The following is a 14,194-nucleotide window of genomic DNA, read 5'->3' as shown; positions in this document are numbered from 1 at the left end:
TTCCGGGGTTGTTTTAAGAATGTAAAAGTGTATGGCGTAGTACTTGGAGAAAACAATGCATCAAATGTATGGCAATTTGGTGGGAATAAAGAGGCAGCAGCAGCAGCAGCATAAAACCAAAGGAGAAGAGAGAGTTTTTAAATAAAAAAGGAAGTATTATCTGTTATATACCTAAGCAAAATGTTCAAATTACTGATATTAACCATTGGACTTAACTCTTACAAGGTCATTGATGAAGTTTCTCTGAGAAGTCTGGGGGGGATCGGTGAGAACAGAAGACTGCAGGCATGGGTTGAAGAGGAGAGAAGACAGATAAGAAAATGCTTGCAGCATATTGTTTGAAACAAGGAGGCAAGGCAAAATCATATACTTATTTATAGAAGCAAGAGAAAAAAAAACAGATTTAAACTTGGAGACTGCAAATGTGAACTATTTTAAATAGTTTGGTCGTGGAGGAAAATAGGTCAGTGACTAGAGATAAACAGAGGGTGTGTGTGTGTGTGTGTGTGTGTGTGTGTGTGTGTGTGATGCTGGTAAGGATTTTGGCATGTTAACAGACTGAAAGGAGAAACCCAGTAGAGGGGGGGAAATGTGAAAAAATAGGAACAAAGGTAGAACACTGATGGATCAAAGTCCTAGAAGGGACAGGAGGGGTTGGGATCAAGAACCCAAGATGGAAGAGTTGGCCTTAAGCAAGTGAGAATCACTTGTTCTGAGATTAGAGGAAGTTGAATGTGGCATTTTTGTTATTTTGTTATTGTTGTTTGTGTGCTTCTTCCGATCGAGAGTGAGACTCAGGCATGGAAATCCTCCATGAGGGATGTTTCACAGGATGGAAATATTGGATTCAGACCCAATTCTTCTTTAAAGGAGGCTTTCTGTATGTGGAACAATCATTGTTTGAGACTTCAAATGACCACACTTATTTCAGAAAATCATGAAAGGTACACAGAGGGGATGATGTGCGAAAGTTACTGGCTAAGCCTTTTGGGAAATAAACAGGAACCAAACTGCACATTTCCATGTCCTCTAAAAAATCAGCTTTCCAAAAATAGACTCATACAAGCTATAGTCACAGTTGAATGTCATGTTTCTATTATTGTGATGACATAAAATCATTAAACCACTGCTAGTAGTAAAAGCAGTCATGTCTGGTAATAGAACCAGTGCCCATTCAAAGGGAATTGCATTTTAAATGACACATGGAGAGCAATGTCCTCTGGAGGGGAGTGGCATTGACTGAGGTTTTACTTCCACCGTGATTTATTACTTCCTCTGGTATTGCTGAAATACTCAAACACTTGGTTCTGAATAGTGGTGTCAAAGTTTTAGAGAAGTTTTCAAAAAATATTTTTAATCAATCATTTGCTCGACTTTTAATCATATTTCCTGTTTTTAAATAACTGAGAAAAATGCTAAAAGTTTCTATTATCAACCCCCTTCCATTAATCAGTCTCTCAAGGATCTTTGGACTTCTCTTTATGTCTTCTCCTTATTCCTATCACACAAGCAGACTTATGAATACTTACTTTGCATCATCTCAGTTAATGTTCACACAACCCAATGAGATAGATTTGGCCATGGAGAAATGAGTGCAACTGACATTTCACAATGGAATTCAATCTTCCCGGTATCAATTGGGATTCAAATTCAGTTCTGAATTTTAAAAAATGAAATTTAAAAGAGACATTGAATTAAATGTCTCTTTCAAGTTCAGAACCTATTAAAAATGGACAAGGAAGTTTTGACTTCCTCAGGCTTTCAAATATCAATGTCATTGTCAGGAAAGTTGTACTGAGAAATAGTGTTGTGTATAAGGTCAAATCAGACTTACTGTCATGCCCCTAAAACTGGACCCTGGGGCACATGGTCAGAGGTATGGGCACAGAACCAGTTAATTGCATATAGGACTAGAACCTGCCTCTTACCTTTCAAGAATAGATGGTACAGGTGAACTGATCTTATACAATAGAGCCATTCCTCTTCTTTTGGTGAGGGAAATGGTCAGGGCCTTAGGATTGGCTTCTAGCCAACACTTCCAAGAGAGTTGAATGTATCATGTAAGGAAATGGATGATTTCCTCTGGACATGGCACGTACTTTATTTTTTTCCATAGCATCTCATTCTATTAATTGTATTCATTTAATACACTTCAGAGTCTCATTCTCTTTCACATAATGAGCTTCTTAAGAACAACAAGTATGTTGATCAAACCAGGAAAAAACACCAGAAGCTCACACACTGGGATTGATAAAAGAACATTGGAGACATTCACAGTGGTGAGTGTCTTTGCCCTCCAATTTCCCACTGTATTTTGGGGGCAGCACAAGAGGTTCTAGCAAATGTAAGCGCTAGACTCCAGGAGGCTTTTAAGAAACAAATTAGGAAAGGGGCGCCTGGATGGCTCAGTTGGTTAAGCGTCCAACTTCGGCTCAGGTCATGATCTCACCGTCTGTGGGTTCGAGCCCCGCGTCAGGCTCTGTGCTGACAGCCCAGAGCCTGGAGCCTGTTTCAGATTCTGTGTCTCCCTCTCTCTCTGCCCCTCCCCTGTTCACACTCTGTCTCTCTCTGTCTTAAAAATAAATAAACATTAAAAAAAAATTAAAACTATAAGAAACAAATTAGGAAAGAGTAGCCCCTCCCCTGGCACGATTAAGAGCTGGTATCCATCAACTGTCTTAGCTCCAAGTCCCGTGCTGCCAATTGTACAGCCATAGTTGTGAGAACATAAGCCTCTTCTCCAACAGGATCAGTGTGCTGCTGGGTAAGCCTTAGAGTTCCAGCTCTTTGACCTATTTGACTGTTGCTGAATCTACTACCTTGGCATCTTACCAGAATTGATTGCTTAAGCATTTTACTGGAGCTGATTTCCACATGCTTTTCAGGAGACCAGATCCTCCTTTGGGAGACTGGCAGTGCAAGGCGTAAGTTTTAGCCAAGCCAGTTCTCAATGTTGGCCTGATTTGTCTTTTTATTTCTCCATGGTGCTTAGTACAGTGTCTTGTAAGGGATAACTTTTGAATGAGGAGATAATGAATAGATTAATGAATAAATAAATGAGTGTGTAGGAAGAAATATAGGCACTGGGCTATCTCTCCTTCACACCACCTCTCTTTCCTCCTTTTTGAAAGGCATCTAGAGACTAAGCTGAAGTCTGCTTTGTCTCTTCTTCATGACAAATTTCTCTGACCTGAAACCCAAACTTAACTCAGTCATCAAATAATCCCTATCATATTGGCAACAGAGTCACTGATTATAGAACAAGAGCTCTCTGTGTCTCTTAATGAAAGCCCTCAAGTTTATTTTTTAGTTCATTTTAAGATGTTATATGATCTCCTTATTTGTGCTAAAAATCCCCTGGAATTAAATCCTAAATTTTAATAATAGTTAGCATTTTGGGATGTTCACCATGTGCGGGTGCGGTGATAAACACTTGACATAGATTATCTCATTTAATCCTCACAGAAACCAAATGAAGTGTTTACTATCATTATCCATATTTGATGAAGAGGATACTGAGATTCACAGAGAATTAACTTGTCCAAAATCATCTAATACCGGGTAATCACAAGTGAATGAGCCGAAAGCACACACAGACGCCGGGAACAGACTGTCACTGAGGGGAAAACTTACAGAGAACAGGTGCAGGTGAGCAATCTTCTCAATGGCAGTTGCACAGGGAACTGGAGCACCAGACATCAGACTGGGGAGGCATCCCAGGCTTCAGTTGTGGGGCTCAAAGCTGCATGGTTGGAGAAATATCAGCCCTTCGTCTAGGACAGTTTGGAGCGGAGGTCCAAACTTTATGGTTGCAGTTTCATGATGTAGCAGAATTGTAGCTTCCCACCCTGATCTTCTACCTTAACATTTATAATGGAGAGTTCACCATCCTATCCCATATTGTGATCACACTCCATACCCCAACCTTTGTGTTTATAGTTGTATAGGGTTGGAAATTCTTCAACTTCAGCTCTAATCATTTTAGCAGAATGTCTGCCTGAAGTACTCATTTGTAAACAGTTTCCATATCTTCTGAGGTTTGATTTCCAAATGACCTCACTCTTTAATAGGAGGGGGAGTGGCAAATGTCTCTCTGAGAAGCCAGCGTACTGGGTATCCAGGTCAGGAAAATTAATCTTTGGCTATGACCTAGCCATTAAATGGTGGGGCTTTTATTCAAGTACTTTAGTCTGATACCAGAGTGTCCCCAGCATTAAATAATGTGCAATAAAAACTTGATAGAACTATCTGTATGTGTATTTCAAGTAGCATCATAGTGTACATACATGCTTTTCCAGCTGTATGTTTTCTGTCACTCGTTTCTAGTGGACAATTTGAAATATTTGTGTAGTATTCACCTATGGCTAGACCTTATAACTTACCATTATGATACTTTATGGTTCATTAGAATGTGAGATTTAATTTGGCTATGAGTTACTTAAAGAGGATATGTTGTTGACGATGGAATTGATAGGCTTATCCCCTGGGATTTGAATGAGGATGGATGAGGATAGGGGAATTCCTAAGAGGTAGGGTTCCGTTGAGGGAATGATGAGCCCAAATACAGAGTTTGTGATTTCTGTGCTGGGTGTGGGTAGGTTTAGGAGATTTTGAACTAGAGTTCATAATATTTAGAACTTGTATCTGTGTCATTTATGTGGTTACAGGGTTATTTGTGACATTGAATATTATTTGTGTATGTCTCAATATCTAAGTTCATTCTTTCCAGTATTCCTCAGTTCAACTTTATACATTTATAAAATTTATAAATATAAAATGTCTTGAGATCAGAGAAATTGTCAGTAATTTAATACTGAAAACATCTTTACTTCAAATATGAGGTTCTTGAAGTCAGAGCTGTGATCTGTTTTGCTAATTGCTGTATATACCCCATACATAGATACTAGTTAGAGCAAAGTTGTCACTCCATGAATATTTATTATTTGAATAAGGAAAGTAAGGAAGACTCTTTTGCTATGAAAATTAATTATTGAATCATTTGAATTTTCTTGGAATATGAAGGTATTGCTTTTAGTTATGTATATTTATTAAAACAGAAGTGAAGGGAAAGATTATCACACCACAAATTCTTTATGTGTGAATATAATGAGATGGAAAAGGTGATCGTCTTTTCTTATTTACCACATCCAAACCATTTGGTTTTCAATGGGAAGGTCCAATATTTCCAAGATAATTTTTTTAAAATGCTGTGATTATACATACTTCCAGATTTATAGAAGTATGTATATATAGACAGGTAGATATGTGGGGGGGGGGATGGTTTATGATTTGAAAAGTATACTCATCTCTGGAGATCATCCATTGTTGTGTCTGTATAACTTCTTCCCCTGCACAGAAGAAACAAAAAGAAGGGAAAAAAACATGTTCAATAGGAAGGGATGAGATAAATCCCTAATTTCGTAGCTCTGCATGTAATTCCAACTCATCAGAGTATGGAATGAGCAAAGTAAGATAATAATCTGATATTTTCCCTTGTCAACATTTCCAGTCTAAGGCTATAGGCAGAATATTAAGCCATAGGGTGTGACGGTTCTGGCCAACAGTACTATGACAAATAAATAGAAACTCCTTCAGGCTACGAACATGTAGTGGTTGTAAACACGGCTACACCTTTATGTTGAAGCACTCATATATCCAACTGAACGTCAAGAAGGTGCAAAGATTTCTTGAGGAGTAGTTGAAGGCAGTCTTTTGATTTTGATTTTTGTAAATTTGCTCTGGTGTTCTTTTCTTTTCTTTTCTTTTTTTTTTTTTCCTTTTCCTGGCCCTTATCCATTTGACTTTCTTCCCGATGACCCTCTCTCTGACTTTCTTTAGGTAATGTGAAAATACTGACTATAGAGATGCCCAGGGTGAAACAGATCTTCATCCCCAGTGAACTCCAAACAGCAACCTTCTTTTCTCGTTCCCAGGGGAATTTCTGTAGTCTTGTTGGAAGCATTTCTGCTGTACTATAATGTCTCAAGAAAAGAATAATGAACAAATACTCTCATTAACTACATTTTAGTGGGCTTTGTTAAAGTCAGATCACCCCAGTCTCAAAGTGGAAACAAAAACAGAAATCTTGACTTAACAAATGAAGCACACATTTAAAATTAAGATGATTTGTAGTCAGAGTTATATACTCAAAACAGGGTAGCACCTTTCAGTGAATTTTAAACCTTTTAGATCTAGTGGCTTTTTTTTTTTTTTTGTAAAACATGCTAATGGACTCTATTCTTAAAATAGGTATTTACACAAAATAAAATCTACAGAAAATTAAAGATAACTTTGAGAGATATATTTGATAAAGACTTTTAATGTATCCTATAGAAATGTCTAGATATCACATTAAAACCCCCACATTGTTTCAGTTTATTGCCAGACCATTGAAATTAGTACATCATAAGACCATGGCATACAGTGAGTGGGTTACACATGTGCTGAGGTCATAAATTCCTTTCTGCTTTCAGATAGTAAGGTAAGGTCAAGGGCAACTAAACCTCAAGATCTTTCTCCTCCCATTGTGAACAAGCATGACGGTTCTCCCTAGTAAGTCAAAGAAGTCTTATTTGCTATGTGATCCTTAATATGAAATAGGTTGAACACAGTGGTAAAGAATTATTCACTTATTCTTTTAGTGGATGTTTATTGAATACCTCATATTAATTATGAACCGGTGAATTAGCTATGATTGTGGTAATCAAAGTGGCTAAAGTTCATTCTCTGACTTTGAGGAAATCATAGCCTATAAGGGGAGGCAGATCCCCAAGTAACTAAGCATACTATCATATCCATATGTGTAGACTTACTGGAACACAGAAGAGGCAACCTAGTTTTATTTGGAATGAGAAATGGTGAAGACACTCCACCAAAGATGTAATACCTAGTTGAATTTTACAAGTTAAGCAGAGTTTACCAGGAAGAGTATACATTGTAATACTGTTTTTCTAATAAGTAACTTTCTATTTCAACATTCTCAGCGGTTGCATACTGTCTCATGATGTGGATAGAACACAATTTAATTGAGCCCTTATTAGGATACTTCTAGTTTTTGGCAACTGTAAACAACATTGATATAAATATCATTTTAGCAAAATCATAGTATATGCCCTTCATTCTCTTCTTAGAATACAGTTCTAGATGTGAAATTACAGGCTCAAAGGAAAAGCACTTTTGTAAAACAGAACTACATTTTCTCAGGCTAGCGTTATCAAAGAGTAGGGCTTTGAGGTCACAAAAAGTTACATTCAGCATATAAACATTTATTTTGCTGGTTATTTGACATGGGGTAAGTTGCCTTAACCTTCATAACTATTAGTTTCTTGCCTCAATAAAAGAATAAAAAAAGAAATGAGGATCATAATACTTAAAGTGCTGCTTTAAAAACTATAGTAGAGGGGGCGCCTGGGTGGCTTAGTCAGTTGAGCGTCCGACCTTGGCTTGGGTCATGATCTCACAGTTAGTGACCTCACCGTTTGTGAGTTCGAGCCCCGCGTCAGGCTCTGTGCTGACAGCTCAGAGCCTGGAGCCTGCTTCGGATTCTTTGTCTCCCTCTCTCTCTGCTCCTCCCCTGCTCACATACCGTCTCTCTCTCAAAAATAAATAAAGATTAAAAAAATTAAGAAAAAAAACTATAGTAGAGGTTAATAAAAATTTATTAAATCCCCCTTGTACTTTTGACAACAGGTACCTTGGCAATAAAATTCAAGCGTTCTAAATATTGTATGTTGGCATCATTAATATATTTCTTTTATTTTTTTAATGTTATGTATTTTTGAGAGAGAGAGACAGAGTGAGAGCAGGGGAGTGTCAGAGAGAAAGGGAGACACGGAGTCCGAAGCAGGCTCCAGGCTCTGAGCTGTCAGCACAGAGCCCGGTGCGGGGCTTGAACCCATGAACCATGAGATCATGACCTGAGCTGAAGTCGGACACTCAACTGACTGAGCCACCCAGGCACCCCTCATTAGTATATTTCTAACAGGAAATGTGCTGACCTAAATAACTATGTGGTATAGTTACACACAATTCATCATATGGCCCAACTTAAAAAAAAATAATCTGACTCATTATCCATATAAATAACTTTAAAATTGCTGGACTGTGCTCAAAAATTTGGCCTGGAAGACAGAAAAGTTTTAGTATTGGATGAAGAGACAGAAGCCTGGAATAAAATCCTCATTCTTCCAGTTATTTCCTATGTGACTTAATTTCTCAGACCCTCGGGATTATCATCTGAAAAAGAGAGCATAAGGGTACATTTTCTTTCTGCTTCAAAGAACCAAATGAGCAATATAAATATAAAAATAGGTAGATAATAGATCTCTAAATTGCTATTCTTACATAACCTATTATTCTTAATAGTTTTTAAATCTACTGTGAATCTTTTTATTTATTGAAAAAGAAGTGTCAGCAGGCAGAATGTACCTTTCCCTCATGCTTGTCAGTGGGTTACACGTTTTTCATATTATATTGATGTGGGGCATTGACTGGAAGGATTGGGATTTATTTTTGAACTCCTGTCAGCACTCCATAATTAACATTGCCCAGAAGAGAAATGCTATTTTGCCTCCTGCATCATCAACACAACTGTCAGCAAATAAGGAAGTCATCGTCTTTGCCATTATTCCTGCTAATGTATGAAGCAGAAAAGAGCAGCTGGGTTTTCACACGCTGGGCTGTTAGAAGCACTGGCATTTAGTGAAATTTGTTTTCAATTTCTACCTACCTCTATTTGCACGAAGAATGTCTGTAAAGGGAAAAATATCATTTTTATCCCAAAGCCTATTTTTAACCCCCTAATGTGGGAGTTTACTGATTTCCATTCACTGATCTCAAAGTTGTTTATCTCAATGTCATTTTTTTCTCCTTGACATAAAAATGCAAAGTTAATGTTGATTGCTTACTGGGTATTTTACTTATCTACCTTTCCTACTCTATTTTCTCTGTGTGCTAAATTCCCTGTAACGTTTTAATTCTCTCTCTGGTCCCCAGTTTTGCTTAAATTCATAGTAGCAATAAGTAGAAATAATCTTTTTGAATGAAGAATTGCAAGGCCTAAATCTTGCTGTAATAAGACGGTAATACTGTAGCTCAGAACTTTGTTTTTTAAAAAGGCAAAAAAAGGGGCGCCTGGGTGGCTCAGTCGGTTAAGCGTCCGACTTCGGCTCAGGTCACGATCTCGCGGTCCGTGAGTTCGAGCCCCGCGTCGGGCTCTGGGCTGATGGCTCAGAGCCTGGAGCCTGCTTCCGATTCTGTGTTTCCCTCTCTCTCTGCCCCTCCCCCGTTCATGCTGTGTCTCTCTCTGTCTCAAAAATAAATAAACGTTAAAAAAAAAAAATTTAAAAAAAAAGGCAAAAAAAAAATCTGTAGCCCCCATAGTTATAAAATGCCAAAATTAAGTAGTCTAAGGTCATTTTGTGTAAGAGTTTTTTTTGTTTTGTTTTGTTTTGTTTTTGGTTTTTTTCAATGACATGATTGGACTGAAATAGTACAGCTTTTATAAAGTAATTTTATAGTTCCTCAAAATGTTAGACATAGTTACTATATGATCTAGAAATTCTACTCATAGGTATATACCTAACAGAATTGAACATACATGAACACAAAAACTTGCACATAAATGCTCATAGTAACTATTCATAATAGCCCTACAGTGGAAGCAGCCCAAGTGTATATCAACTAATGAATAAATAAGCAAAATATGGTACATCACACAATAGAAAGTCATTTGCCCCTAAAAAGGAATGACGTACTGATACATAGTTCAACATGTGTGAATCATGAATACATCATGGGCAGTGAAAGAGGGTAAACACAGATGGCTATGTATTCTATTACTCCTTTTACATGGCATGTCCCAATCTGGCAAATCCATTGAAATGAAAAGTAGATTACTGATGTCTAACCCCTGGACAAGAGCCAGTGAGCGGTGATTGCTAATGGATATAGGATTTCTTTCTGAAGTGATAGAATGAGCATGCCTGGGTGGCTCAGTCAGTTAAGTGTCTGATCTTCAGCTCAGGTCATGTTCTCATGGTTCGTGAGTTCCAGCCCCCATCAGGCTCTGTGCTGACAGTTCATAGCCTGAAGCCAGCTTTGGATTCTCTCTCTCTCTCTCTCTCTCTCTCTCTCTCTCTCTCTCTCTCTCTCTCTCTCTCTCTGCCTTTCCCCTACTCACACTCTGTCTCAAAAATAAACATTAAAAAACGTTTTTTGAAGTGATGAAATGTTGTAATTTAAATTAGATATTGGCAATCATTCCATAACTTTGTGAATATACAAAAACCACTGAATTATATACTCCACCCCCCCCCCCCAAGGAACAAAAAAATGCAAGAGAGGGGTGAAATATACACTTGGAATGAGCAACTTTCTGGTATGGGATTTACATCTTAATAAAGATCATATAGAAAAAGTAACACTTTCATTAATAGAAGATAGAAACTGGGAATGGTGATAATGAATGGGGAAGTCATGACTTTACCAATTTATCATCATAAGCTTTTCATGTTAAATATTCTTTAGAAGCATTTATATTTTTAATAACTTCAGAATATCTTTTAACTACACGAACCACAATTTACTTAAATATTCTTGTTGTTGTTTAAATTATTGGTGATTGCCAACAATTCACTAGTGTGAGTTTTTTTTTTTTTTTTTTTTTTTCATTTTTATTGAGAACCAGCAAAGTTTTTGTGGTCATTGATACATACCTGGTATAGTGGTCAATCTTTTAGGACCTGGATGTATACTCCAGGAAGTAATTACCAACTGGCAGCCTGGTAATCTGGAGCTTCTTGCCTTCTTACCTGGGTCACTGCTATCATTATAACTCATTATAGGACTAGACACCTATAATCCCACGGCCAACAGTGATTGAAGATGTCCTTCATATACTGCTCATTTGGAGGAAAGTGAGGAGGTCCATTTATTTCTTTATTGAAAACAGATTTAAAGGCTCCATCTAACTAAATGCAGCAGGCAGGTCATTCACAGACTAGTAGACCACAAACTGACAGCCCTGGGTGGAGAATAGGACAACAGGTTAGTGTAAAAGCTTCATGTGTCTTTTTACTAATGCAAGATTTAGTACATTTAAGGATATTATAATGAGATCAAATCAAATTGATTCCAGAATAAACAAATGAGAGTAGCAAATGGAGGTCAAAATGTGCTTTCACAGTTCTCTATGCACCAGTTAGATCTCGGGGAAGGGCTTAATGCAAGTTGATGTGTGATTGTTCCAGTTTTAAAAGAATGTAATTCAGTTTATGTCTAGTTTCATTAAGGCTGTTGGGAGAACACTTGAGTAATTCAAAGAGAAGAGAAATGCGAAGGGTACGAAATGTATGTACAGAAGTGTGTATCCATCCTGTACTTTACTGTTGTAACATGCATGGATGTATCAACCCTAACAGGCAAAGTCTGTTATGATTTCATCTGGCATAACTGAGAGACAGCAACTTTGCCATTCAAAGAAGTAATGTGATCACTCCCAATTTGTAGCACTAAACCTTTGTAGTTTGTGACACATTCACTACATGGCAGAAAAGATTCAGGGAGAAGACATAGATAGTCATGTGACCTGTTGGTTAGTGATGGATGCTTAAACTAAATTAAAATGAGTGGGCTAACACTTTCTCTGTCAGTTTTCATTTCTTCAGCTTCACAGCTATTTACGAAAGGGAGATGTTTGTATGAGAAAAGATCCCAGTTGGGGATTAATGCCCAAATCCCTACATACTTTATGCCCAAATCCCTACATACTTTAACTTAGTATAAACAAATGTTATCATAGGACTTGATATGTTAACCATTTTATGGAGGAATTAACACATATCCTGTCATAATCCTATGCAAATGTTTTTCTCCTGTTTTTTTTTTTTAATTTGAGTATAATTGGCACATGATGTTATATTAGTTTTAGGTGTACAACATTCAACAACTGTATATGCGATGCTATGCTCACCACACATACAGCTACAATCTGTCACCATGCAACACAGTTTACAATGTATGGAAACTGAGAAACAGAGTGATTTTAACTTTTTAGTGACCCAATGTATTGAAGTAAGAATTAGGAAAGGAAGTAAGAAAGTCAAATAAGCCTTATGAAGCCCCTTTTCTAGCACTATGTGAGAAGATTCTAGAATGTTAACACACTCACTTCTCCAGAAATCATAGGAGGTAAGCTTTATTATTTCCGTTTCACCAGAGAAGAAAGCTAAAGGTCCCAGGCAGAAGCCTTGTTCTTAGCAGATTTTCAATTCAGTGCAACAGATTTTAGAGCTTACATTTTTACTTTAGACCACGTGTTTTAAACACTGTCATGACATTGGGAAGATATTCAGCTTTAGATTTTGTTGTGAAAAGTGAATCATCATTGTTTCTCAGACCTTGATTAATTTTCTTGTATTGCAGTCAACTTCACATTTTATTTGATCCACCTATGTTTTTTAAAAAGTTGCAATTCATTCTTTAGTCGAGACACTGGAAAAACCCAAGATCATAAATAATCTTGATTAGAAAACTTTGCTGTGCAAAAATAGACTATGCTTTATCTTCAAATGTTCAAAATTGTTCCTGGTACAGGACCAGTTATAACCCTCCTTTACTCTCCCCCTCCCACCCTCCTACACACACATTGGTTACACCTTAAAGTAAACAAACACAAAGGTAAAGAGTAGTTTGGCATCATAGTAACTGGAGAGATGTAAGGACTCAATAGCATACACTAGGGGATGATAGAGAGGGAAGAGAGCATGGTCTATCTTTAACCCTGCGGTGGAGAAAGAAAGAAGACTGGAAGCCTCAATCTTAAGAGTTCGATTCCTTGTCTTTTCTAAATACTGCTCTTTCCTGTCACGGAACAGTATACAGATGATAAACTGTGAGGCTCAGGTCCTTTCCAGTCTTTGAAGTTATTTCCCACTCTATTCACTCCATTCCTAGGCTGGCTTCCATAAGGGCAAGGGGGTTGGGTGCCACCAGCTCAGGGCCCCAGCACCTTTCTGTTCACATGCAGGTGCTGGCCTCTTTACCAGCCCACAGCACTCACTTGTGATAGTCTGCTCCCACTGCTGTAACACAATCCCCTAGACTGGGAAGCTTAACAAATATATTTTCTCACCATTCTGGAAGCTGGGAAGTCCAAGTCTAAGACCAAGGTGCCAGGGTTGAGTTTGGTGAGGCCTTTCTCTTTGGCTTGCAGTGGCCATCTTCTTCTGTGTCCTCACATGGTTTTTCCTCGCACCCGCTGCTGGTGTCCCTTTCTCTTCTTAAAAATTCACCAATCCTATCAGATCAGGATAGGATCTTTTGACCTCTTTTAACCTTAAATATCTCCTTAAATTAAGTTTCTATCTCCAAACACAGTCGTATTGCAGATTAGAGCTGTAATGTATGACTTTTGGGGAGACCATTTAGTCTGTGCAGGTAGTGTTATTGCTCAGAGCGGTTATATTGTACCCCCAGATGTTTATAACCACCAGAGGAACTTGAAAAAACCGACGCCCAGGCCTTAGATCAGAACAATTAAATCAGAATCTTCCAGGCCAGGAAAGGGCATCATCAGCACTTTTCAAAAGCTCCCAGTGTGATTATGAATTTGCATATCAGATTGAAAACCTGAGACTAAGTTGTTTAGGCCCTATTGGCCCGATCCACATTGCAGAGCACGTTGTCAATCTGAGTGGGGAAATGGAAAGGGATTTGGACTGGCATTGTAAGCATATTACAATATGTTTAGGAATATATACTGTACGTCGTCCTTATTTTAATCTATATCCTATATTATGTAATACTTCAGAATGTATACATTTATACTCTGTACTATAGTATACTTAGGAGTATAAGTACAAGGTAACAAACCAATGTGTAGAATCAGATACCTCGGGTTCTGATTACATGGCCTTAACATTCGTAAGAAAAATAAGAATGACAATACAATCCTCCTTTGTTATGAGATTAAATAAGATTACACATGCAAAGTCTCAAATATTGTCCATCAGTATTATTAGTTAGTTAACTAACTATTATTAACTAGCTATTATTAGCATTAGTTAAAGAAATTAGATGGGAAAAAAACCTAAAATGTCTATTTTGTTTCTCTCTTCTATGGTATACGAAGATCTTCAAGCTTTGGAGCAAGCTATTCAAGGTTGAGTCCCTGCAAAGCCTAAATTAGCTAAAT

General features: G+C 37.6%; 1 protein-coding gene across 6 annotated transcripts in view; it reads left to right on the top strand.

Moving 5' to 3' along the window:
• The window catches only part of LRRC4C (leucine rich repeat containing 4C), a 1,203,118-nt gene that overhangs the window by 250,260 nt on the left and 938,664 nt on the right, over nt 1-14,194 (top strand). For 4 of the 6 annotated variants that reach the window (XM_058688692.1, XM_058688697.1, XM_058688694.1 and 1 more), the window contains exon 2: nt 3,466-3,648. The exons of the other annotated variants lie outside the window; for them this stretch is intronic. The gene's annotated coding sequence lies outside the window, so the exon portion shown is untranslated. The remainder of the gene's footprint in view (nt 1-3,465; nt 3,649-14,194) is intronic. 6 annotated transcript variants of the gene reach the window in all.

Source organism: Neofelis nebulosa, chromosome 10, assembly GCF_028018385.1.
Source record: "Neofelis nebulosa isolate mNeoNeb1 chromosome 10, mNeoNeb1.pri, whole genome shotgun sequence".
NCBI classification, from domain to species: Eukaryota; Metazoa; Chordata; class Mammalia; order Carnivora; family Felidae; genus Neofelis; species Neofelis nebulosa.
Note: the sequence above shows the minus strand (reverse complement) of the source record. Positions and strands in the feature narration are given on the sequence as shown.